This window comes from Brachyhypopomus gauderio, chromosome 8 (genome assembly GCF_052324685.1).
Source record: "Brachyhypopomus gauderio isolate BG-103 chromosome 8, BGAUD_0.2, whole genome shotgun sequence".
In the NCBI taxonomy this organism is placed as follows: Eukaryota; Metazoa; Chordata; class Actinopteri; order Gymnotiformes; family Hypopomidae; genus Brachyhypopomus; species Brachyhypopomus gauderio.
In genome coordinates, this window is record NC_135218.1 from 3814208 (window position 1) to 3841608 (window position 27401).

General features: G+C 41.7%; 9 non-coding genes across 9 annotated transcripts; all 9 read left to right on the forward strand.

Annotated features, from left to right (window-relative positions):
- The first annotated feature begins 1293 nt into the window (after window positions 1–1293).
- On the forward strand, window positions 1294–1365 carry trnap-ugg (transfer RNA proline (anticodon UGG)). The gene has a single exon. It is a non-coding gene; the product is annotated as a tRNA-Pro (tRNA).
- A 1267-nt stretch (window positions 1366–2632) lies between these two features.
- Window positions 2633–2704, forward strand: trnap-ugg (transfer RNA proline (anticodon UGG)). The gene has a single exon. It is a non-coding gene; the product is annotated as a tRNA-Pro (tRNA).
- A 5281-nt stretch (window positions 2705–7985) lies between these two features.
- On the forward strand, window positions 7986–8057 carry trnap-ugg (transfer RNA proline (anticodon UGG)). The gene has a single exon. It is a non-coding gene; the product is annotated as a tRNA-Pro (tRNA).
- A 1267-nt stretch (window positions 8058–9324) lies between these two features.
- On the forward strand, window positions 9325–9396 carry trnap-ugg (transfer RNA proline (anticodon UGG)). Its single transcript has one exon. It is a non-coding gene; the product is annotated as a tRNA-Pro (tRNA).
- Window positions 9397–14677: 5281 nt separating this feature from the next.
- On the forward strand, window positions 14678–14749 carry trnap-ugg (transfer RNA proline (anticodon UGG)). Its single transcript has one exon. It is a non-coding gene; the product is annotated as a tRNA-Pro (tRNA).
- A 1267-nt stretch (window positions 14750–16016) lies between these two features.
- On the forward strand, window positions 16017–16088 carry trnap-ugg (transfer RNA proline (anticodon UGG)). Its single transcript has one exon. It is a non-coding gene; the product is annotated as a tRNA-Pro (tRNA).
- Window positions 16089–21369: 5281 nt separating this feature from the next.
- Window positions 21370–21441, forward strand: trnap-ugg (transfer RNA proline (anticodon UGG)). Its single transcript has one exon. It is a non-coding gene; the product is annotated as a tRNA-Pro (tRNA).
- Window positions 21442–22708: 1267 nt separating this feature from the next.
- On the forward strand, window positions 22709–22780 carry trnap-ugg (transfer RNA proline (anticodon UGG)). Its single transcript has one exon. It is a non-coding gene; the product is annotated as a tRNA-Pro (tRNA).
- Window positions 22781–26058: 3278 nt separating this feature from the next.
- trnap-ugg (transfer RNA proline (anticodon UGG)) lies at window positions 26059–26130 on the forward strand. The gene has a single exon. It is a non-coding gene; the product is annotated as a tRNA-Pro (tRNA).
- The last annotated feature ends 1271 nt before the right edge of the window (window positions 26131–27401 follow it).

Sequence of the window (27401 nt, forward strand, 5' to 3'; positions counted from 1 at the left end):
GAGATCCCGGAAGAGCCCTTTATATGTTATTTGACTAAAACTATGTACAGTGCTCTACTTTACTGCATTGTTGTGACATCTGCATCTAAGATATGTCAACATTAAAATAGACCATTTCTGAATGGCAAAGCAACTTTTTGGACTACAGCTTCGGTTATTGTTTAGAAGCAAGAGATCCCTGGCCCTTTTTTGGGTTAAATTGCCAGCCAAGCCTACATTGACAACAAAAATGTGGATGCTCTGGTAGCTATTACACTAGCGATACCTTTCACTAAGTGAATCGCAACTGCAGACGAGTGAGGGTGAATAAATAATTTGCTGTTAAGCCAGTGTCCACAGAGCATAGATCTAGCACATCTGGCTCTTACGTTAGCATGACAAGCCGGGACTGTATTTTCCCTAGCACGTGTGGTACATTACGTTTTCAAGTACAGTCTTCAGGAGTTGAATTGTGTTACTGTCTTTTCAGCCCAAATGACAACTGATTTGTGCATAAAAGCGTGATACATAGATGTGTGTAGTCAAGACTGAGAATGTGCACTAGGCAAAAGAGCCAAAAAAGCCTAAATAAACGCCTCAAAAGGCCAAAATAAGAAATCAAATCTTGAACTAGTAGGCTCGTTGGTCTAGTCGTATGATTCTCGCTTCGGGTGTGAGAGGTCCTGGGTTCAAATCCCGGACAAGCCCTTTATATGTTATTTGACTAAAATTATGTACAGTGCTCTTCTTTACTGCATTGTTGTGACATCTGCTTCTAAGACATGTCAACGTTTAAACAGACCGTTTCTGAATGGCAAAGCAGCTTGTTGGACTACATCTTCAGTTATTCTGTTATTGTTTAGAAGCGAGAGATCCCTGGCCCTTTTTTGGGTTAAATTGCCAGCCAAGCCTACATTGACAACAAAAATGTGGATGCTCTGGTAGCTATTACAATAGCGATACCTGTCACGAAGTGAATCGCAACTGCAGACGAGTGAGGGTGAATAAATAATTTGCTGTTAAGCCAGTGTCCACAGAGCATAGATCTAGCACATCTGGCTCTTACATTAGCATGACAAGACGGGACTGTATTTTCCCTAGCACGTGTGGTATATTACGTTTTCAAGTACAGTCTCCAGGAGTTGAATTGTGTTACTGTCTTTTCAGCCCAAATGCCAACTGATTTGTGCATAAGGGCTTGATACATTCATGTGTGTAGTCAAGACTGAGACTGTGCACTAGGCAAAAGAGCCAAAAAAAGCCAAAATAAACGCCTCAAAAGGCCAAAATAAGAAAGCAAATACGGAACTATTAGGCTCGTTGGTCTAGGCGTATGATTCTCGCTTTGGGTGCGAGAGGTCCCGGGTTCAAATCCCGGACGAGCCCTTTATATGTTATTTGACTAAAACTATGTACAGTGCTCTACTTTACTGCATTGTTGTGACATCTGCATCTAAGACATGTCAACATTAAAATAGACCATTTCTGAATGGCAAAGCAACTTTTTGGACTACAGCTTCGGTTATTGTTTAGAAGCAAGAGATCCCTGGCCCTTTTTTGGGTTAAATTGCCAGCCAAGCCTACATTGACAACAAAAATGTGGATGCTCTGGTAGCTATTACACTAGCGATACCTTTCACTAAGTGAATCGCAACTGCAGACGAGTGAGGGTGAATAAATAATTTGCTGTTAAGCCAGTGTCCACAGAGCATAGATCTAGCACATCTGGCTCTTACATTAGCATGACAAGCCGGGACTGTATTTTCCCTAGCACGTGTGGTACATTACGCTTTCAAGTACAGTCTCCAGGAGTTGAATTGTGTTACTGTCTTTTTAGCCCAAATACCAACTGATTTGTGCATAAGGGCTTGATACATTCATGTGTGTAGTCAAGACTGAGACTGTGCACTAGGCAAAAGAGCCAAAAAAGCCAAAATAAACGCCTCAAAAGGACAAAAAAAGAAATCAAATGTTGAAATAGTAGGCTCGTTGGTCTAGTCGTATGATTCTCGCTTCGGGTGTGAGAGGTCCCGGGTTCAAATCCCGGAAGAGCCCTTTATATGTTATTTGACTAAAACTATGTACAGTGCTCTACTTTACTGCATTGTTGTGACATCTGCATCTAAGACATGTCAACATTAAAATAGACCATTTCTGAATGGCAAAGCAACTTTTTGGACTACAGCTTCGGTTATTGTTTAGAAGCAAGAGATCCCTGGCCCTTTTTTGGGTTAAATTGCCAGCCAAGCCTACATTGACAACAAAAATGTGGATGCTCTGGTAGCTATTACAATAGCGATACCTGTCACGAAGTGAATCGCAACTGCAGACGAGTGAGGGTGAATAAATAATTTGCTGTTAAGCCAGTGTCCACAGAGCATAGATCTAGCACATCTGGCTCTTACATTAGCATGACAAGACGGGACTGTATTTTCCCTAGCACGTGTGGTATATTACATTTTCAAGTACAGTCTCCAGGAGTTGAATTGTGTTACTGTCTTTTCAGCCCAAATGCCAACTGATTTGTGCATAAGGGCTTGATACATTCATGTGTGTAGTCAAGACTGAGACTGTGCACTAGGCAAAAGAGCCAAAAAAAGCCAAAATAAACGCCTCAAAAGGCCAAAATAAGAAAGCAAATGTTGAACTAGTAGGCTCGTTGGTCTAGGCGTATGATTCTCGCTTTGGGTGCGAGAGGTCCCGGGTTCAAATCCCGGACGAGCCCTTTATATGTTATTTGACTAAAACTATGTACAGTGCTCTACTTTACTGCATTGTTGTGACATCTGCATCTAAGACATGTCAACATTAAAATAGACCATTTCTGAATGGCAAAGCAACTTTTTGGACTACAGCTTCGGTTATTGTTTAGAAGCAAGAGATCCCTGGCCCTTTTTTGGGTTAAATTGCCAGCCAAGCCTACATTGACAACAAAAATGTGGATGCTCTGGTAGCTATTACACTAGCGATACCTTTCACTAAGTGAATCGCAACTGCAGACGAGTGAGGGTGAATAAATAATTTGCTGTTAAGCCAGTGTCCACAGAGCATAGATCTAGCACATCTGGCTCTTACATTAGCATGACAAGCCGCGACTGTATTTTCCCTAGCACGTGTGGTACATTACGTTTTCAAGTACAGTCTTCAGGAGTTGAATTGTGTTACTGTCTTTTCAGCCCAAATGCCAACTGATTTGTGCATAAAAGCGTGATACATAGATGTGTGTAGTCAAGACTGAGAATGTGCACTAGGCAAAAGAGCCAAAAAAGCCTAAACAAACGCCTCAAAAGGCCAAAATAAGAAATCAAATGTTGAACTAGTAGGCTCGTTGGTCTAGTTGTATGATTCTCGCTTCGGGTGTGAGAGGTCCTGGGTTCAAATCCCGGACAAGCCCTTTATATGTTATTTGACTAAAATTATGTACAGTGCTCTTCTTTACTGCATTGTTGTGACATCTGCTTCTAAGACATGTCAACGTTTAAACAGACCGTTTCTGAATGGCAAAGCAGCTTGTTGGACTACATCTTCAGTTATTCTGTTATTGTTTAGAAGCGAGAGATCCCTGGCCCTTTTTTGGGTTAAATTGCCAGCCAAGCCTACATTGACAACAAAAATGTGGATGCTCTGGTAGCTATTACAATAGCGATACCTGTCACGAAGTGAATCGCAACTGCAGACGAGTGAGGGTGAATAAATAATTTGCTGTTAAGCCAGTGTCCACAGAGCATAGATCTAGCACATCTGGCTCTTACATTAGCATGACAAGACGGGACTGTATTTTCCCTAGCACGTGTGGTATATTACGTTTTCAAGTACAGTCTCCAGGAGTTGAATTGTGTTACTGTCTTTTCAGCCCAAATGCCAACTGATTTGTGCATAAGGGCTTGATACATTCATGTGTGTAGTCAAGACTGAGACTGTGCACTAGGCAAAAGAGCCAAAAAAAGCCAAAATAAACGCCTCAAAAGGCCAAAATAAGAAAGCAAATACGGAACTAGTAGGCTCGTTGGTCTAGGCGTATGATTCTCGCTTTGGGTGCGAGAGGTCCCGTGTTCAAATCCCGGACGAGCCCTTTATATGTTATTTGACTAAAACTATGTACAGTGCTCTACTTTACTGCATTGTTGTGACATCTGCATCTAAGACATGTCAACAATAAAATAGACCATTTCTGAATGGCAAAGCAACTTTTTGGACTACAGCTTCGGTTATTGTTTAGAAGCAAGAGATCCCTGGCCCTTTTTTGGGTTAAATTGCCAGCCAAGCCTACATTGACAACAAAAATGTGGATGCTCTGGTAGCTATTACACTAGCGATACCTTTCACTAAGTGAATCGCAACTGCAGACGAGTGAGGGTGAATAAATAATTTGCTGTTAAGCCAGTGTCCACAGAGCATAGATCTAGCACATCTGGCTCTTACATTAGCATGACAAGCCGGGACTGTATTTTCCCTAGCACGTGTGGTACATTACGCTTTCAAGTACAGTCTCCAGGAGTTGAATTGTGTTACTGTCTTTTTAGCCCAAATACCAACTGATTTGTGCATAAGGGCTTGATACATTCATGTGTGTAGTCAAGACTGAGACTGTGCACTAGGCAAAAGAGCCAAAAAAGCCAAAATAAACGCCTCAAAAGGCCAAAATAAGAAAGCAAATCTCGAACTAGTAGGCTTTTTGGTCTAGGCGTATGATTCTCGCTTTGGGTGCGAGAGATCCCGGAAGAGCCCTTTATATGTTATTTGACTAAAACTATGTACAGTGCTCTACTTTACTGCATTGTTGTGACATCTGCATCTAAGATATGTCAACATTAAAATAGACCATTTCTGAATGGCAAAGCAACTTTTTGGACTACAGCTTCGGTTATTGTTTAGAAGCAAGAGATCCCTGGCCCTTTTTTGGGTTAAATTGCCAGCCAAGCCTACATTGACAACAAAAATGTGGATGCTCTGGTAGCTATTACACTAGCGATACCTTTCACTAAGTGAATCGCAACTGCAGACGAGTGAGGGTGAATAAATAATTTGCTGTTAAGCCAGTGTCCACAGAGCATAGATCTAGCACATCTGGCTCTTACATTAGCATGACAAGCCGCGACTGTATTTTCCCTAGCACGTGTGGTACATTACGTTTTCAAGTACAGTCTTCAGGAGTTGAATTGTGTTACTGTCTTTTCAGCCCAAATGCCAACTGATTTGTGCATAAAAGCGTGATACATAGATGTGTGTAGTCAAGACTGAGAATGTGCACTAGGCAAAAGAGCCAAAAAAGCCTAAACAAACGCCTCAAAAGGCCAAAATAAGAAATCAAATGTTGAACTAGTAGGCTCGTTGGTCTAGTTGTATGATTCTCGCTTCGGGTGTGAGAGGTCCTGGGTTCAAATCCCGGACAAGCCCTTTATATGTTATTTGACTAAAATTATGTACAGTGCTCTTCTTTACTGCATTGTTGTGACATCTGCTTCTAAGACATGTCAACGTTTAAACAGACCGTTTCTGAATGGCAAAGCAGCTTGTTGGACTACATCTTCAGTTATTCTGTTATTGTTTAGAAGCGAGAGATCCCTGGCCCTTTTTTGGGTTAAATTGCCAGCCAAGCCTACATTGACAACAAAAATGTGGATGCTCTGGTAGCTATTACAATAGCGATACCTGTCACGAAGTGAATCGCAACTGCAGACGAGTGAGGGTGAATAAATAATTTGCTGTTAAGCCAGTGTCCACAGAGCATAGATCTAGCACATCTGGCTCTTACATTAGCATGACAAGACGGGACTGTATTTTCCCTAGCACGTGTGGTATATTACGTTTTCAAGTACAGTCTCCAGGAGTTGAATTGTGTTACTGTCTTTTCAGCCCAAATGCCAACTGATTTGTGCATAAGGGCTTGATACATTCATGTGTGTAGTCAAGACTGAGACTGTGCACTAGGCAAAAGAGCCAAAAAAAGCCAAAATAAACGCCTCAAAAGGCCAAAATAAGAAAGCAAATACGGAACTAGTAGGCTCGTTGGTCTAGGCGTATGATTCTCGCTTTGGGTGCGAGAGGTCCCGTGTTCAAATCCCGGACGAGCCCTTTATATGTTATTTGACTAAAACTATGTACAGTGCTCTACTTTACTGCATTGTTGTGACATCTGCATCTAAGACATGTCAACAATAAAATAGACCATTTCTGAATGGCAAAGCAACTTTTTGGACTACAGCTTCGGTTATTGTTTAGAAGCAAGAGATCCCTGGCCCTTTTTTGGGTTAAATTGCCAGCCAAGCCTACATTGACAACAAAAATGTGGATGCTCTGGTAGCTATTACACTAGCGATACCTTTCACTAAGTGAATCGCAACTGCAGACGAGTGAGGGTGAATAAATAATTTGCTGTTAAGCCAGTGTCCACAGAGCATAGATCTAGCACATCTGGCTCTTACATTAGCATGACAAGCCGGGACTGTATTTTCCCTAGCACGTGTGGTACATTACGCTTTCAAGTACAGTCTCCAGGAGTTGAATTGTGTTACTGTCTTTTTAGCCCAAATACCAACTGATTTGTGCATAAGGGCTTGATACATTCATGTGTGTAGTCAAGACTGAGACTGTGCACTAGGCAAAAGAGCCAAAAAAGCCAAAATAAACGCCTCAAAAGGCCAAAATAAGAAAGCAAATCTCGAACTAGTAGGCTTTTTGGTCTAGGCGTATGATTCTCGCTTTGGGTGCGAGAGATCCCGGAAGAGCCCTTTATATGTTATTTGACTAAAACTATGTACAGTGCTCTACTTTACTGCATTGTTGTGACATCTGCATCTAAGATATGTCAACATTAAAATAGACCATTTCTGAATGGCAAAGCAACTTTTTGGACTACAGCTTCGGTTATTGTTTAGAAGCAAGAGATCCCTGGCCCTTTTTTGGGTTAAATTGCCAGCCAAGCCTACATTGACAACAAAAATGTGGATGCTCTGGTAGCTATTACACTAGCGATACCTTTCACTAAGTGAATCGCAACTGCAGACGAGTGAGGGTGAATAAATAATTTGCTGTTAAGCCAGTGTCCACAGAGCATAGATCTAGCACATCTGGCTCTTACGTTAGCATGACAAGCCGGGACTGTATTTTCCCTAGCACGTGTGGTACATTACGTTTTCAAGTACAGTCTTCAGGAGTTGAATTGTGTTACTGTCTTTTCAGCCCAAATGACAACTGATTTGTGCATAAAAGCGTGATACATAGATGTGTGTAGTCAAGACTGAGAATGTGCACTAGGCAAAAGAGCCAAAAAAGCCTAAATAAACGCCTCAAAAGGCCAAAATAAGAAATCAAATCTTGAACTAGTAGGCTCGTTGGTCTAGTCGTATGATTCTCGCTTCGGGTGTGAGAGGTCCTGGGTTCAAATCCCGGACAAGCCCTTTATATGTTATTTGACTAAAATTATGTACAGTGCTCTTCTTTACTGCATTGTTGTGACATCTGCTTCTAAGACATGTCAACGTTTAAACAGACCGTTTCTGAATGGCAAAGCAGCTTGTTGGACTACATCTTCAGTTATTCTGTTATTGTTTAGAAGCGAGAGATCCCTGGCCCTTTTTTGGGTTAAATTGCCAGCCAAGCCTACATTGACAACAAAAATGTGGATGCTCTGGTAGCTATTACAATAGCGATACCTGTCACGAAGTGAATCGCAACTGCAGACGAGTGAGGGTGAATAAATAATTTGCTGTTAAGCCAGTGTCCACAGAGCATAGATCTAGCACATCTGGCTCTTACATTAGCATGACAAGACGGGACTGTATTTTCCCTAGCACGTGTGGTATATTACGTTTTCAAGTACAGTCTCCAGGAGTTGAATTGTGTTACTGTCTTTTCAGCCCAAATGCCAACTGATTTGTGCATAAGGGCTTGATACATTCATGTGTGTAGTCAAGACTGAGACTGTGCACTAGGCAAAAGAGCCAAAAAAAGCCAAAATAAACGCCTCAAAAGGCCAAAATAAGAAAGCAAATACGGAACTATTAGGCTCGTTGGTCTAGGCGTATGATTCTCGCTTTGGGTGCGAGAGGTCCCGGGTTCAAATCCCGGACGAGCCCTTTATATGTTATTTGACTAAAACTATGTACAGTGCTCTACTTTACTGCATTGTTGTGACATCTGCATCTAAGACATGTCAACATTAAAATAGACCATTTCTGAATGGCAAAGCAACTTTTTGGACTACAGCTTCGGTTATTGTTTAGAAGCAAGAGATCCCTGGCCCTTTTTTGGGTTAAATTGCCAGCCAAGCCTACATTGACAACAAAAATGTGGATGCTCTGGTAGCTATTACACTAGCGATACCTTTCACTAAGTGAATCGCAACTGCAGACGAGTGAGGGTGAATAAATAATTTGCTGTTAAGCCAGTGTCCACAGAGCATAGATCTAGCACATCTGGCTCTTACATTAGCATGACAAGCCGGGACTGTATTTTCCCTAGCACGTGTGGTACATTACGCTTTCAAGTACAGTCTCCAGGAGTTGAATTGTGTTACTGTCTTTTTAGCCCAAATACCAACTGATTTGTGCATAAGGGCTTGATACATTCATGTGTGTAGTCAAGACTGAGACTGTGCACTAGGCAAAAGAGCCAAAAAAGCCAAAATAAACGCCTCAAAAGGACAAAAAAAGAAATCAAATGTTGAAATAGTAGGCTCGTTGGTCTAGTCGTATGATTCTCGCTTCGGGTGTGAGAGGTCCCGGGTTCAAATCCCGGAAGAGCCCTTTATATGTTATTTGACTAAAACTATGTACAGTGCTCTACTTTACTGCATTGTTGTGACATCTGCATCTAAGACATGTCAACATTAAAATTGACCATTTCTGAATGGCAAAGCAACTTTTTGGACTACAGCTTCGGTTATTGTTTAGAAGCAAGAGATCCCTGGCCCTTTTTTGGGTTAAATTGCCAGCCAAGCCTACATTGACAACAAAAATGTGGATGCTCTGGTAGCTATTACAATAGCGATACCTGTCACGAAGTGAATCGCAACTGCAGACGAGTGAGGGTGAATAAATAATTTGCTGTTAAGCCAGTGTCCACAGAGCATAGATCTAGCACATCTGGCTCTTACATTAGCATGACAAGACGGGACTGTATTTTCCCTAGCACGTGTGGTATATTACGTTTTCAAGTACAGTCTCCAGGAGTTGAATTGTGTTACTGTCTTTTCAGCCCAAATGCCAACTGATTTGTGCATAAGGGCTTGATACATTCATGTGTGTAGTCAAGACTGAGACTGTGCACTAGGCAAAAGAGCCAAAAAAAGCCAAAATAAACGCCTCAAAAGGCCAAAATAAGAAAGCAAATGTTGAACTAGTAGGCTCGTTGGTCTAGGCGTATGATTCTCGCTTTGGGTGCGAGAGGTCCCGGGTTCAAATCCCGGACGAGCCCTTTATATGTTATTTGACTAAAACTATGTACAGTGCTCTACTTTACTGCATTGTTGTGACATCTGCATCTAAGACATGTCAACATTAAAATAGACCATTTCTGAATGGCAAAGCAACTTTTTGGACTACAGCTTCGGTTATTGTTTAGAAGCAAGAGATCCCTGGCCCTTTTTTGGGTTAAATTGCCAGCCAAGCCTACATTGACAACAAAAATGTGGATGCTCTGGTAGCTATTACACTAGCGATACCTTTCACTAAGTGAATCGCAACTGCAGACGAGTGAGGGTGAATAAATAATTTGCTGTTAAGCCAGTGTCCACAGAGCATAGATCTAGCACATCTGGCTCTTACATTAGCATGACAAGCCGCGACTGTATTTTCCCTAGCACGTGTGGTACATTACGTTTTCAAGTACAGTCTTCAGGAGTTGAATTGTGTTACTGTCTTTTCAGCCCAAATGCCAACTGATTTGTGCATAAAAGCGTGATACATAGATGTGTGTAGTCAAGACTGAGAATGTGCACTAGGCAAAAGAGCCAAAAAAGCCTAAACAAACGCCTCAAAAGGCCAAAATAAGAAATCAAATGTTGAACTAGTAGGCTCGTTGGTCTAGTTGTATGATTCTCGCTTCGGGTGTGAGAGGTCCTGGGTTCAAATCCCGGACAAGCCCTTTATATGTTATTTGACTAAAATTATGTACAGTGCTCTTCTTTACTGCATTGTTGTGACATCTGCTTCTAAGACATGTCAACGTTTAAACAGACCGTTTCTGAATGGCAAAGCAGCTTGTTGGACTACATCTTCAGTTATTCTGTTATTGTTTAGAAGCGAGAGATCCCTGGCCCTTTTTTGGGTTAAATTGCCAGCCAAGCCTACATTGACAACAAAAATGTGGATGCTCTGGTAGCTATTACAATAGCGATACCTGTCACGAAGTGAATCGCAACTGCAGACGAGTGAGGGTGAATAAATAATTTGCTGTTAAGCCAGTGTCCACAGAGCATAGATCTAGCACATCTGGCTCTTACATTAGCATGACAAGACGGGACTGTATTTTCCCTAGCACGTGTGGTATATTACGTTTTCAAGTACAGTCTCCAGGAGTTGAATTGTGTTACTGTCTTTTCAGCCCAAATGCCAACTGATTTGTGCATAAGGGCTTGATACATTCATGTGTGTAGTCAAGACTGAGACTGTGCACTAGGCAAAAGAGCCAAAAAAAGCCAAAATAAACGCCTCAAAAGGCCAAAATAAGAAAGCAAATACGGAACTAGTAGGCTCGTTGGTCTAGGCGTATGATTCTCGCTTTGGGTGCGAGAGGTCCCGTGTTCAAATCCCGGACGAGCCCTTTATATGTTATTTGACTAAAACTATGTACAGTGCTCTACTTAACTGCATTGTTGTGACATCTGCATCTAAGACATGTCAACAATAAAATAGACCATTTCTGAATGGCAAAGCAACTTTTTGGACTACAGCTTCGGTTATTGTTTAGAAGCAAGAGATCCCTGGCCCTTTTTTGGGTTAAATTGCCAGCCAAGCCTACATTGACAACAAAAATGTGGATGCTCTGGTAGCTATTACACTAGCGATACCTTTCACTAAGTGAATCGCAACTGCAGACGAGTGAGGGTGAATAAATAATTTGCTGTTAAGCCAGTGTCCACAGAGCATAGATCTAGCACATCTGGCTCTTACATTAGCATGACAAGCCGGGACTGTATTTTCCCTAGCACGTGTGGTACATTACGCTTTCAAGTACAGTCTCCAGGAGTTGAATTGTGTTACTGTCTTTTTAGCCCAAATACCAACTGATTTGTGCATAAGGGCTTGATACATTCATGTGTGTAGTCAAGACTGAGACTGTGCACTAGGCAAAAGAGCCAAAAAAGCCAAAATAAACGCCTCAAAAGGCCAAAATAAGAAAGCAAATCTCGAACTAGTAGGCTTTTTGGTCTAGGCGTATGATTCTCGCTTTGGGTGCGAGAGATCCCGGAAGAGCCCTTTATATGTTATTTGACTAAAACTATGTACAGTGCTCTACTTTACTGCATTGTTGTGACATCTGCATCTAAGATATGTCAACATTAAAATAGACCATTTCTGAATGGCAAAGCAACTTTTTGGACTACAGCTTCGGTTATTGTTTAGAAGCAAGAGATCCCTGGCCCTTTTTTGGGTTAAATTGCCAGCCAAGCCTACATTGACAACAAAAATGTGGATGCTCTGGTAGCTATTACACTAGCGATACCTTTCACTAAGTGAATCGCAACTGCAGACGAGTGAGGGTGAATAAATAATTTGCTGTTAAGCCAGTGTCCACAGAGCATAGATCTAGCACATCTGGCTCTTACATTAGCATGACAAGCCGCGACTGTATTTTCCCTAGCACGTGTGGTACATTACGTTTTCAAGTACAGTCTTCAGGAGTTGAATTGTGTTACTGTCTTTTCAGCCCAAATGCCAACTGATTTGTGCATAAAAGCGTGATACATAGATGTGTGTAGTCAAGACTGAGAATGTGCACTAGGCAAAAGAGCCAAAAAAGCCTAAACAAACGCCTCAAAAGGCCAAAATAAGAAATCAAATGTTGAACTAGTAGGCTCGTTGGTCTAGTTGTATGATTCTCGCTTCGGGTGTGAGAGGTCCTGGGTTCAAATCCCGGACAAGCCCTTTATATGTTATTTGACTAAAATTATGTACAGTGCTCTTCTTTACTGCATTGTTGTGACATCTGCTTCTAAGACATGTCAACGTTTAAACAGACCGTTTCTGAATGGCAAAGCAGCTTGTTGGACTACATCTTCAGTTATTCTGTTATTGTTTAGAAGCGAGAGATCCCTGGCCCTTTTTTGGGTTAAATTGCCAGCCAAGCCTACATTGACAACAAAAATGTGGATGCTCTGGTAGCTATTACAATAGCGATACCTGTCACGAAGTGAATCGCAACTGCAGACGAGTGAGGGTGAATAAATAATTTGCTGTTAAGCCAGTGTCCACAGAGCATAGATCTAGCACATCTGGCTCTTACATTAGCATGACAAGACGGGACTGTATTTTCCCTAGCACGTGTGGTATATTACGTTTTCAAGTACAGTCTCCAGGAGTTGAATTGTGTTACTGTCTTTTCAGCCCAAATGCCAACTGATTTGTGCATAAGGGCTTGATACATTCATGTGTGTAGTCAAGACTGAGACTGTGCACTAGGCAAAAGAGCCAAAAAAAGCCAAAATAAACGCCTCAAAAGGCCAAAATAAGAAAGCAAATACGGAACTAGTAGGCTCGTTGGTCTAGGCGTATGATTCTCGCTTTGGGTGCGAGAGGTCCCGTGTTCAAATCCCGGACGAGCCCTTTATATGTTATTTGACTAAAACTATGTACAGTGCTCTACTTTACTGCATTGTTGTGACATCTGCATCTAAGACATGTCAACAATAAAATAGACCATTTCTGAATGGCAAAGCAACTTTTTGGACTACAGCTTCGGTTATTGTTTAGAAGCAAGAGATCCCTGGCCCTTTTTTGGGTTAAATTGCCAGCCAAGCCTACATTGACAACAAAAATGTGGATGCTCTGGTAGCTATTACACTAGCGATACCTTTCACTAAGTGAATCGCAACTGCAGACGAGTGAGGGTGAATAAATAATTTGCTGTTAAGCCAGTGTCCACAGAGCATAGATCTAGCACATCTGGCTCTTACATTAGCATGACAAGCCGGGACTGTATTTTCCCTAGCACGTGTGGTACATTACGCTTTCAAGTACAGTCTCCAGGAGTTGAATTGTGTTACTGTCTTTTTAGCCCAAATACCAACTGATTTGTGCATAAGGGCTTGATACATTCATGTGTGTAGTCAAGACTGAGACTGTGCACTAGGCAAAAGAGCCAAAAAAGCCAAAATAAACGCCTCAAAAGGCCAAAATAAGAAAGCAAATCTCGAACTAGTAGGCTTTTTGGTCTAGGCGTATGATTCTCGCTTTGGGTGCGAGAGATCCCGGAAGAGCCCTTTATATGTTATTTGACTAAAACTATGTACAGTGCTCTACTTTACTGCATTGTTGTGACATCTGCATCTAAGATATGTCAACATTAAAATAGACCATTTCTGAATGGCAAAGCAACTTTTTGGACTACAGCTTCGGTTATTGTTTAGAAGCAAGAGATCCCTGGCCCTTTTTTGGGTTAAATTGCCAGCCAAGCCTACATTGACAACAAAAATGTGGATGCTCTGGTAGCTATTACACTAGCGATACCTTTCACTAAGTGAATCGCAACTGCAGACGAGTGAGGGTGAATAAATAATTTGCTGTTAAGCCAGTGTCCACAGAGCATAGATCTAGCACATCTGGCTCTTACGTTAGCATGACAAGCCGGGACTGTATTTTCCCTAGCACGTGTGGTACATTACGTTTTCAAGTACAGTCTTCAGGAGTTGAATTGTGTTACTGTCTTTTCAGCCCAAATGACAACTGATTTGTGCATAAAAGCGTGATACATAGATGTGTGTAGTCAAGACTGAGAATGTGCACTAGGCAAAAGAGCCAAAAAAGCCTAAATAAACGCCTCAAAAGGCCAAAATAAGAAATCAAATCTTGAACTAGTAGGCTCGTTGGTCTAGTCGTATGATTCTCGCTTCGGGTGTGAGAGGTCCTGGGTTCAAATCCCGGACAAGCCCTTTATATGTTATTTGACTAAAATTATGTACAGTGCTCTTCTTTACTGCATTGTTGTGACATCTGCTTCTAAGACATGTCAACGTTTAAACAGACCGTTTCTGAATGGCAAAGCAGCTTGTTGGACTACATCTTCAGTTATTCTGTTATTGTTTAGAAGCGAGAGATCCCTGGCCCTTTTTTGGGTTAAATTGCCAGCCAAGCCTACATTGACAACAAAAATGTGGATGCTCTGGTAGCTATTACAATAGCGATACCTGTCACGAAGTGAATCGCAACTGCAGACGAGTGAGGGTGAATAAATAATTTGCTGTTAAGCCAGTGTCCACAGAGCATAGATCTAGCACATCTGGCTCTTACATTAGCATGACAAGACGGGACTGTATTTTCCCTAGCACGTGTGGTATATTACGTTTTCAAGTACAGTCTCCAGGAGTTGAATTGTGTTACTGTCTTTTCAGCCCAAATGCCAACTGATTTGTGCATAAGGGCTTGATACATTCATGTGTGTAGTCAAGACTGAGACTGTGCACTAGGCAAAAGAGCCAAAAAAAGCCAAAATAAACGCCTCAAAAGGCCAAAATAAGAAAGCAAATACGGAACTATTAGGCTCGTTGGTCTAGGCGTATGATTCTCGCTTTGGGTGCGAGAGGTCCCGGGTTCAAATCCCGGACGAGCCCTTTATATGTTATTTGACTAAAACTATGTACAGTGCTCTACTTTACTGCATTGTTGTGACATCTGCATCTAAGACATGTCAACATTAAAATAGACCATTTCTGAATGGCAAAGCAACTTTTTGGACTACAGCTTCGGTTATTGTTTAGAAGCAAGAGATCCCTGGCCCTTTTTTGGGTTAAATTGCCAGCCAAGCCTACATTGACAACAAAAATGTGGATGCTCTGGTAGCTATTACACTAGCGATACCTTTCACTAAGTGAATCGCAACTGCAGACGAGTGAGGGTGAATAAATAATTTGCTGTTAAGCCAGTGTCCACAGAGCATAGATCTAGCACATCTGGCTCTTACATTAGCATGACAAGCCGGGACTGTATTTTCCCTAGCACGTGTGGTACATTACGCTTTCAAGTACAGTCTCCAGGAGTTGAATTGTGTTACTGTCTTTTTAGCCCAAATACCAACTGATTTGTGCATAAGGGCTTGATACATTCATGTGTGTAGTCAAGACTGAGACTGTGCACTAGGCAAAAGAGCCAAAAAAGCCAAAATAAACGCCTCAAAAGGACAAAAAAAGAAATCAAATGTTGAAATAGTAGGCTCGTTGGTCTAGTCGTATGATTCTCGCTTCGGGTGTGAGAGGTCCCGGGTTCAAATCCCGGAAGAGCCCTTTATATGTTATTTGACTAAAACTATGTACAGTGCTCTACTTTACTGCATTGTTGTGACATCTGCATCTAAGACATGTCAACATTAAAATTGACCATTTCTGAATGGCAAAGCAACTTTTTGGACTACAGCTTCGGTTATTGTTTAGAAGCAAGAGATCCCTGGCCCTTTTTTGGGTTAAATTGCCAGCCAAGCCTACATTGACAACAAAAATGTGGATGCTCTGGTAGCTATTACAATAGCGATACCTGTCACGAAGTGAATCGCAACTGCAGACGAGTGAGGGTGAATAAATAATTTGCTGTTAAGCCAGTGTCCACAGAGCATAGATCTAGCACATCTGGCTCTTACATTAGCATGACAAGACGGGACTGTATTTTCCCTAGCACGTGTGGTATATTACGTTTTCAAGTACAGTCTCCAGGAGTTGAATTGTGTTACTGTCTTTTCAGCCCAAATGCCAACTGATTTGTGCATAAGGGCTTGATACATTCATGTGTGTAGTCAAGACTGAGACTGTGCACTAGGCAAAAGAGCCAAAAAAAGCCAAAATAAACGCCTCAAAAGGCCAAAATAAGAAAGCAAATGTTGAACTAGTAGGCTCGTTGGTCTAGGCGTATGATTCTCGCTTTGGGTGCGAGAGGTCCCGGGTTCAAATCCCGGACGAGCCCTTTATATGTTATTTGACTAAAACTATGTACAGTGCTCTACTTTACTGCATTGTTGTGACATCTGCATCTAAGACATGTCAACATTAAAATAGACCATTTCTGAATGGCAAAGCAACTTTTTGGACTACAGCTTCGGTTATTGTTTAGAAGCAAGAGATCCCTGGCCCTTTTTTGGGTTAAATTGCCAGCCAAGCCTACATTGACAACAAAAATGTGGATGCTCTGGTAGCTATTACACTAGCGATACCTTTCACTAAGTGAATCGCAACTGCAGACGAGTGAGGGTGAATAAATAATTTGCTGTTAAGCCAGTGTCCACAGAGCATAGATCTAGCACATCTGGCTCTTACATTAGCATGACAAGCCGCGACTGTATTTTCCCTAGCACGTGTGGTACATTACGTTTTCAAGTACAGTCTTCAGGAGTTGAATTGTGTTACTGTCTTTTCAGCCCAAATGCCAACTGATTTGTGCATAAAAGCGTGATACATAGATGTGTGTAGTCAAGACTGAGAATGTGCACTAGGCAAAAGAGCCAAAAAAGCCTAAACAAACGCCTCAAAAGGCCAAAATAAGAAATCAAATGTTGAACTAGTAGGCTCGTTGGTCTAGTTGTATGATTCTCGCTTCGGGTGTGAGAGGTCCTGGGTTCAAATCCCGGACAAGCCCTTTATATGTTATTTGACTAAAATTATGTACAGTGCTCTTCTTTACTGCATTGTTGTGACATCTGCTTCTAAGACATGTCAACGTTTAAACAGACCGTTTCTGAATGGCAAAGCAGCTTGTTGGACTACATCTTCAGTTATTCTGTTATTGTTTAGAAGCGAGAGATCCCTGGCCCTTTTTTGGGTTAAATTGCCAGCCAAGCCTACATTGACAACAAAAATGTGGATGCTCTGGTAGCTATTACAATAGCGATACCTGTCACGAAGTGAATCGCAACTGCAGACGAGTGAGGGTGAATAAATAATTTGCTGTTAAGCCAGTGTCCACAGAGCATAGATCTAGCACATCTGGCTCTTACATTAGCATGACAAGACGGGACTGTATTTTCCCTAGCACGTGTGGTATATTACGTTTTCAAGTACAGTCTCCAGGAGTTGAATTGTGTTACTGTCTTTTCAGCCCAAATGCCAACTGATTTGTGCATAAGGGCTTGATACATTCATGTGTGTAGTCAAGACTGAGACTGTGCACTAGGCAAAAGAGCCAAAAAAAGCCAAAATAAACGCCTCAAAAGGCCAAAATAAGAAAGCAAATACGGAACTAGTAGGCTCGTTGGTCTAGGCGTATGATTCTCGCTTTGGGTGCGAGAGGTCCCGTGTTCAAATCCCGGACGAGCCCTTTATATGTTATTTGACTAAAACTATGTACAGTGCTCTACTTAACTGCATTGTTGTGACATCTGCATCTAAGACATGTCAACAATAAAATAGACCATTTCTGAATGGCAAAGCAACTTTTTGGACTACAGCTTCGGTTATTGTTTAGAAGCAAGAGATCCCTGGCCCTTTTTTGGGTTAAATTGCCAGCCAAGCCTACATTGACAACAAAAATGTGGATGCTCTGGTAGCTATTACACTAGCGATACCTTTCACTAAGTGAATCGCAACTGCAGACGAGTGAGGGTGAATAAATAATTTGCTGTTAAGCCAGTGTCCACAGAGCATAGATCTAGCACATCTGGCTCTTACATTAGCATGACAAGCCGGGACTGTATTTTCCCTAGCACGTGTGGTACATTACGCTTTCAAGTACAGTCTCCAGGAGTTGAATTGTGTTACTGTCTTTTTAGCCCAAATACCAACTGATTTGTGCATAAGGGCTTGATACATTCATGTGTGTAGTCAAGACTGAGACTGTGCACTAGGCAAAAGAGCCAAAAAAGCCAAAATAAACGCCTCAAAAGGCCAAAATAAGAAAGCAAATCTCGAACTAGTAGGCTTTTTGGTCTAGGCGTATGATTCTCGCTTTGGGTGCGAGAGATCCCGGAAGAGCCCTTTATATGTTATTTGACTAAAACTATGTACAGTGCTCTACTTTACTGCATTGTTGTGACATCTGCATCTAAGATATGTCAACATTAAAATAGACCATTTCTGAATGGCAAAGCAACTTTTTGGACTACAGCTTCGGTTATTGTTTAGAAGCAAGAGATCCCTGGCCCTTTTTTGGGTTAAATTGCCAGCCAAGCCTACATTGACAACAAAAATGTGGATGCTCTGGTAGCTATTACACTAGCGATACCTTTCACTAAGTGAATCGCAACTGCAGACGAGTGAGGGTGAATAAATAATTTGCTGTTAAGCCAGTGTCCACAGAGCATAGATCTAGCACATCTGGCTCTTACATTAGCATGACAAGCCGCGACTGTATTTTCCCTAGCACGTGTGGTACATTACGTTTTCAAGTACAGTCTTCAGGAGTTGAATTGTGTTACTGTCTTTTCAGCCCAAATGCCAACTGATTTGTGCATAAAAGCGTGATACATAGATGTGTGTAGTCAAGACTGAGAATGTGCACTAGGCAAAAGAGCCAAAAAAGCCTAAACAAACGCCTCAAAAGGCCAAAATAAGAAATCAAATGTTGAACTAGTAGGCTCGTTGGTCTAGTTGTATGATTCTCGCTTCGGGTGTGAGAGGTCCTGGGTTCAAATCCCGGACAAGCCCTTTATATGTTATTTGACTAAAATTATGTACAGTGCTCTTCTTTACTGCATTGTTGTGACATCTGCTTCTAAGACATGTCAACGTTTAAACAGACCGTTTCTGAATGGCAAAGCAGCTTGTTGGACTACATCTTCAGTTATTCTGTTATTGTTTAGAAGCGAGAGATCCCTGGCCCTTTTTTGGGTTAAATTGCCAGCCAAGCCTACATTGACAACAAAAATGTGGATGCTCTGGTAGCTATTACAATAGCGATACCTGTCACGAAGTGAATCGCAACTGCAGACGAGTGAGGGTGAATAAATAATTTGCTGTTAAGCCAGTGTCCACAGAGCATAGATCTAGCACATCTGGCTCTTACATTAGCATGACAAGACGGGACTGTATTTTCCCTAGCACGTGTGGTATATTACGTTTTCAAGTACAGTCTCCAGGAGTTGAATTGTGTTACTGTCTTTTCAGCCCAAATGCCAACTGATTTGTGCATAAGGGCTTGATACATTCATGTGTGTAGTCAAGACTGAGACTGTGCACTAGGCAAAAGAGCCAAAAAAAGCCAAAATAAACGCCTCAAAAGGCCAAAATAAGAAAGCAAATACGGAACTAGTAGGCTCGTTGGTCTAGGCGTATGATTCTCGCTTTGGGTGCGAGAGGTCCCGTGTTCAAATCCCGGACGAGCCCTTTATATGTTATTTGACTAAAACTATGTACAGTGCTCTACTTTACTGCATTGTTGTGACATCTGCATCTAAGACATGTCAACAATAAAATAGACCATTTCTGAATGGCAAAGCAACTTTTTGGACTACAGCTTCGGTTATTGTTTAGAAGCAAGAGATCCCTGGCCCTTTTTTGGGTTAAATTGCCAGCCAAGCCTACATTGACAACAAAAATGTGGATGCTCTGGTAGCTATTACACTAGCGATACCTTTCACTAAGTGAATCGCAACTGCAGACGAGTGAGGGTGAATAAATAATTTGCTGTTAAGCCAGTGTCCACAGAGCATAGATCTAGCACATCTGGCTCTTACATTAGCATGACAAGCCGGGACTGTATTTTCCCTAGCACGTGTGGTACATTACGCTTTCAAGTACAGTCTCCAGGAGTTGAATTGTGTTACTGTCTTTTTAGCCCAAATACCAACTGATTTGTGCATAAGGGCTTGATACATTCATGTGTGTAGTCAAGACTGAGACTGTGCACTAGGCAAAAGAGCCAAAAAAGCCAAAATAAACGCCTCAAAAGGCCAAAATAAGAAAGCAAATCTCGAACTAGTAGGCTTTTTGGTCTAGGCGTATGATTCTCGCTTTGGGTGCGAGAGATCCCGGAAGAGCCCTTTATATGTTATTTGACTAAAACTATGTACAGTGCTCTACTTTACTGCATTGTTGTGACATCTGCATCTAAGATATGTCAACATTAAAATAGACCATTTCTGAATGGCAAAGCAACTTTTTGGACTACAGCTTCGGTTATTGTTTAGAAGCAAGAGATCCCTGGCCCTTTTTTGGGTTAAATTGCCAGCCAAGCCTACATTGACAACAAAAATGTGGATGCTCTGGTAGCTATTACACTAGCGATACCTTTCACTAAGTGAATCGCAACTGCAGACGAGTGAGGGTGAATAAATAATTTGCTGTTAAGCCAGTGTCCACAGAGCATAGATCTAGCACATCTGGCTCTTACGTTAGCATGACAAGCCGGGACTGTATTTTCCCTAGCACGTGTGGTACATTACGTTTTCAAGTACAGTCTTCAGGAGTTGAATTGTGTTACTGTCTTTTCAGCCCAAATGACAACTGATTTGTGCATAAAAGCGTGATACATAGATGTGTGTAGTCAAGACTGAGAATGTGCACTAGGCAAAAGAGCCAAAAAAGCCTAAATAAACGCCTCAAAAGGCCAAAATAAGAAATCAAATCTTGAACTAGTAGGCTCGTTGGTCTAGTCGTATGATTCTCGCTTCGGGTGTGAGAGGTCCTGGGTTCAAATCCCGGACAAGCCCTTTATATGTTATTTGACTAAAATTATGTACAGTGCTCTTCTTTACTGCATTGTTGTGACATCTGCTTCTAAGACATGTCAACGTTTAAACAGACCGTTTCTGAATGGCAAAGCAGCTTGTTGGACTACATCTTCAGTTATTCTGTTATTGTTTAGAAGCGAGAGATCCCTGGCCCTTTTTTGGGTTAAATTGCCAGCCAAGCCTACATTGACAACAAAAATGTGGATGCTCTGGTAGCTATTACAATAGCGATACCTGTCACGAAGTGAATCGCAACTGCAGACGAGTGAGGGTGAATAAATAATTTGCTGTTAAGCCAGTGTCCACAGAGCATAGATCTAGCACATCTGGCTCTTACATTAGCATGACAAGACGGGACTGTATTTTCCCTAGCACGTGTGGTATATTACGTTTTCAAGTACAGTCTCCAGGAGTTGAATTGTGTTACTGTCTTTTCAGCCCAAATGCCAACTGATTTGTGCATAAGGGCTTGATACATTCATGTGTGTAGTCAAGACTGAGACTGTGCACTAGGCAAAAGAGCCAAAAAAAGCCAAAATAAACGCCTCAAAAGGCCAAAATAAGAAAGCAAATGTTGAACTATTAGGCTCGTTGGTCTAGGCGTATGATTCTCGCTTTGGGTGCGAGAGGTCCCGGGTTCAAATCCCGGACGAGCCCTTTATATGTTATTTGACTAAAACTATGTACAGTGCTCTACTTTACTGCATTGTTGTGACATCTGCATCTAAGACATGTCAACATTAAAATAGACCATTTCTGAATGGCAAAGCAACTTTTTGGACTACAGCTTCGGTTATTGTTTAGAAGCAAGAGATCCCTGGCCCTTTTTTGGGTTAAATTGCCAGCCAAGCCTACATTGACAACAAAAATGTGGATGCTCTGGTAGCTATTACACTAGCGATACCTTTCACTAAGTGAATCGCAACTGCAGACGAGTGAGGGTGAATAAATAATTTGCTGTTAAGCCAGTGTCCACAGAGCATAGATCTAGCACATCTGGCTCTTACATTAGCATGACAAGCCGGGACTGTATTTTCCCTAGCACGTGTGGTACATTACGCTTTCAAGTACAGTCTCCAGGAGTTGAATTGTGTTACTGTCTTTTTAGCCCAAATACCAACTGATTTGTGCATAAGGGCTTGATACATTCATGTGTGTAGTCAAGACTGAGACTGTGCACTAGGCAAAAGAGCCAAAAAAGCCAAAATAAACGCCTCAAAAGGACAAAAAAAGAAATCAAATGTTGAAATAGTAGGCTCGTTGGTCTAGTCGTATGATTCTCGCTTCGGGTGTGAGAGGTCCCGGGTTCAAATCCCGGAAGAGCCCTTTATATGTTATTTGACTAAAACTATGTACAGTGCTCTACTTTACTGCATTGTTGTGACATCTGCATCTAAGACATGTCAACATTAAAATAGACCATTTCTGAATGGCAAAGCAACTTTTTGGACTACAGCTTCGGTTATTGTTTAGAAGCAAGAGATCCCTGGCCCTTTTTTGGGTTAAATTGCCAGCCAAGCCTACATTGACAACAAAAATGTGGATGCTCTGGTAGCTATTACAATAGCGATACCTGTCACGAAGTGAATCGCAACTGCAGACGAGTGAGGGTGAATAAATAATTTGCTGTTAAGCCAGTGTCCACAGAGCATAGATCTAGCACATCTGGCTCTTACATTAGCATGACAAGACGGGACTGTATTTTCCCTAGCACGTGTGGTATATTACGTTTTCAAGTACAGTCTCCAGGAGTTGAATTGTGTTACTGTCTTTTCAGCCCAAATGCCAACTGATTTGTGCATAAGGGCTTGATACATTCATGTGTGTAGTCAAGACTGAGACTGTGCACTAGGCAAAAGAGCCAAAAAAAGCCAAAATAAACGCCTCAAAAGGCCAAAATAAGAAAGCAAATGTTGAACTAGTAGGCTCGTTGGTCTAGGCGTATGATTCTCGCTTTGGGTGCGAGAGGTCCCGGGTTCAAATCCCGGACGAGCCCTTTATATGTTATTTGACTAAAACTATGTACAGTGCTCTACTTTACTGCATTGTTGTGACATCTGCATCTAAGACATGTCAACATTAAAATAGACCATTTCTGAATGGCAAAGCAACTTTTTGGACTACAGCTTCGGTTATTGTTTAGAAGCAAGAGATCCCTGGCCCTTTTTTGGGTTAAATTGCCAGCCAAGCCTACATTGACAACAAAAATGTGGATGCTCTGGTAGCTATTACACTAGCGATACCTTTCACTAAGTGAATCGCAACTGCAGACGAGTGAGGGTGAATAAATAATTTGCTGTTAAGCCAGTGTCCACAGAGCATAGATCTAGCACATCTGGCTCTTACATTAGCATGACAAGCCGCGACTGTATTTTCCCTAGCACGTGTGGTACATTACGTTTTCAAGTACAGTCTTCAGGAGTTGAATTGTGTTACTGTCTTTTCAGCCCAAATGCCAACTGATTTGTGCATAAAAGCGTGATACATAGATGTGTGTAGTCAAGACTGAGAATGTGCACTAGGCAAAAGAGCCAAAAAAGCCTAAACAAACGCCTCAAAAGGCCAAAATAAGAAATCAAATGTTGAACTAGTAGGCTCGTTGGTCTAGTTGTATGATTCTCGCTTCGGGTGTGAGAGGTCCTGGGTTCAAATCCCGGACAAGCCCTTTATATGTTATTTGACTAAAATTATGTACAGTGCTCTTCTTTACTGCATTGTTGTGACATCTGCTTCTAAGACATGTCAACGTTTAAACAGACCGTTTCTGAATGGCAAAGCAGCTTGTTGGACTACATCTTCAGTTATTCTGTTATTGTTTAGAAGCGAGAGATCCCTGGCCCTTTTTTGGGTTAAATTGCCAGCCAAGCCTACATTGACAACAAAAATGTGGATGCTCTGGTAGCTATTACAATAGCGATACCTGTCACGAAGTGAATCGCAACTGCAGACGAGTGAGGGTGAATAAATAATTTGCTGTTAAGCCAGTGTCCACAGAGCATAGATCTAGCACATCTGGCTCTTACATTAGCATGACAAGACGGGACTGTATTTTCCCTAGCACGTGTGGTATATTACGTTTTCAAGTACAGTCTCCAGGAGTTGAATTGTGTTACTGTCTTTTCAGCCCAAATGCCAACTGATTTGTGCATAAGGGCTTGATACATTCATGTGTGTAGTCAAGACTGAGACTGTGCACTAGGCAAAAGAGCCAAAAAAAGCCAAAATAAACGCCTCAAAAGGCCAAAATAAGAAAGCAAATACGGAACTAGTAGGCTCGTTGGTCTAGGCGTATGATTCTCGCTTTGGGTGCGAGAGGTCCCGTGTTCAAATCCCGGACGAGCCCTTTATATGTTATTTGACTAAAACTATGTACAGTGCTCTACTTTACTGCATTGTTGTGACATCTGCATCTAAGACATGTCAACAATAAAATAGACCATTTCTGAATGGCAAAGCAACTTTTTGGACTACAGCTTCGGTTATTGTTTAGAAGCAAGAGATCCCTGGCCCTTTTTTGGGTTAAATTGCCAGCCAAGCCTACATTGACAACAAAAATGTGGATGCTCTGGTAGCTATTACACTAGCGATACCTTTCACTAAGTGAATCGCAACTGCAGACGAGTGAGGGTGAATAAATAATTTGCTGTTAAGCCAGTGTCCACAGAGCATAGATCTAGCACATCTGGCTCTTACATTAGCATGACAAGCCGGGACTGTATTTTCCCTAGCACGTGTGGTACATTACGCTTTCAAGTACAGTCTCCAGGAGTTGAATTGTGTTACTGTCTTTTTAGCCCAAATACCAACTGATTTGTGCATAAGGGCTTGATACATTCATGTGTGTAGTCAAGACTGAGACTGTGCACTAGGCAAAAGAGCCAAAAAAGCCAAAATAAACGCCTCAAAAGGCCAAAATAAGAAAGCAAATCTCGAACTAGTAGGCTTTTTGGTCTAGGCGTATGATTCTCGCTTTGGGTGCGAGAGATCCCGGAAGAGCCCTTTATATGTTATTTGACTAAAACTATGTACAGTGCTCTACTTTACTGCATTGTTGTGACATCTGCATCTAAGATATGTCAACATTAAAATAGACCATTTCTGAATGGCAAAGCAACTTTTTGGACTACAGCTTCGGTTATTGTTTAGAAGCAAGAGATCCCTGGCCCTTTTTTGGGTTAAATTGCCAGCCAAGCCTACATTGACAACAAAAATGTGGATGCTCTGGTAGCTATTACACTAGCGATACCTTTCACTAAGTGAATCGCAACTGCAGACGAGTGAGGGTGAATAAATAATTTGCTGTTAAGCCAGTGTCCACAGAGCATAGATCTAGCACATCTGGCTCTTACGTTAGCATGACAAGCCGGGACTGTATTTTCCCTAGCACGTGTGGTACATTACGTTTTCAAGTACAGTCTTCAGGAGTTGAATTGTGTTACTGTCTTTTCAGCCCAAATGACAACTGATTTGTGCATAAAAGCGTGATACATAGATGTGTGTAGTCAAGACTGAGAATGTGCACTAGGCAAAAGAGCCAAAAAAGCCTAAATAAACGCCTCAAAAGGCCAAAATAAGAAATCAAATCTTGAACTAGTAGGCTCGTTGGTCTAGTCGTATGATTCTCGCTTCGGGTGTGAGAGGTCCTGGGTTCAAATCCCGGACAAGCCCTTTATATGTTATTTGACTAAAATTATGTACAGTGCTCTTCTTTACTGCATTGTTGTGACATCTGCTTCTAAGACATGTCAACGTTTAAACAGACAGTTTCTGAATGGCAAAGCAGCTTGTTGGACTACATCTTCAGTTATTCTGTTATTGTTTAGAAGCGAGAGATCCCTGGCCCTTTTTTGGGTTAAATTGCCAGCCAAGCCTACATTGACAACAAAAATGTGGATGCTCTGGTAGCTATTACAATAGCGATACCTGTCACGAAGTGAATCGCAACTGCAGACGAGTGAGGGTGAATAAATAATTTGCTGTTAAGCCAGTGTCCACAGAGCATAGATCTAGCACATCTGGCTCTTACATTAGCATGACAAGACGGGACTGTATTTTCCCTAGCACGTGTGGTATATTACGTTTTCAAGTACAGTCTCCAGGAGTTGAATTGTGTTACTGTCTTTTCAGCCCAAATGCCAACTGATTTGTGCATAAGGGCTTGATACATTCATGTGTGTAGTCAAGACTGAGACTGTGCACTAGGCAAAAGAGCCAAAAAAAGCCAAAATAAACGCCTCAAAAGGCCAAAATAAGAAAGCAAATACGGAACTATTAGGCTCGTTGGTCTAGGCGTATGATTCTCGCTTTGGGTGCGAGAGGTCCCGGGTTCAAATCCCGGACGAGCCCTTTATATGTTATTTGACTAAAACTATGTACAGTGCTCTACTTTACTGCATTGTTGTGACATCTGCATCTAAGACATGTCAACATTAAAATAGACCATTTCTGAATGGCAAAGCAACTTTTTGGACTACAGCTTCGGTTATTGTTTAGAAGCAAGAGATCCCTGGCCCTTTTTTGGGTTAAATTGCCAGCCAAGCCTACATTGACAACAAAAATGTGGATGCTCTGGTAGCTATTACACTAGCGATACCTTTCACTAAGTGAATCGCAACTGCAGACGAGTGAGGGTGAATAAATAATTTGCTGTTAAGCCAGTGTCCACAGAGCATAGATCTAGCACATCTGGCTCTTACGTTAGCATGACAAGCCGGGACTGTATTTTCCCTAGCACGTGTGGTACATTACGTTTTCAAGTACAGTCTTCAGGAGTTGAATTGTGTTACTGTCTTTTCAGCCCAAATGACAACTGATTTGTGCATAAAAGCGTGATACATAGATGTGTGTAGTCAAGACTGAGAATGTGCACTAGGCAAAAGAGCCAAAAAAGCCTAAATAAACGCCTCAAAAGGCCAAAATAAGAAATCAAATCTTGAACTAGTAGGCTCGTTGGTCTAGTCGTATGATTCTCGCTTCGGGTGTGAGAGGTCCTGGGTTCAAATCCCGGACAAGCCCTTTATATGTTATTTGACTAAAATTATGTACAGTGCTCTTCTTTACTGCATTGTTGTGACATCTGCTTCTAAGACATGTCAACGTTTAAACAGACCGTTTCTGAATGGCAAAGCAGCTTGTTGGACTACATCTTCAGTTATTCTGTTATTGTTTAGAAGCGAGAGATCCCTGGCCCTTTTTTGGGTTAAATTGCCAGCCAAGCCTACATTGACAACAAAAATGTGGATGCTCTGGTAGCTATTACAATAGCGATACCTGTCACGAAGTGAATCGCAAATGCAGACGAGTGAGGGTGAATAAATAATTTGCTGTTAAGCCAGTGTCCACAGAGCATAGATCTAGCACATCTGGCTCTTACATTAGCATGACAAGACGGGACTGTATTTTCCCTAGCACGTGTGGTATATTACGTTTTCAAGTACAGTCTCCAGGAGTTGAATTGTGTTACTGTCTTTTCAGCCCAAATGCCAACTGATTTGTGCATAAGGGCTTGATACATTCATGTGTGTAGTCAAGACTGAGACTGTGCACTAGGCAAAAGAGCCAAAAAAAGCCAAAATAAACGCCTCAAAAGGCCAAAATAAGAAAGCAAATACGGAACT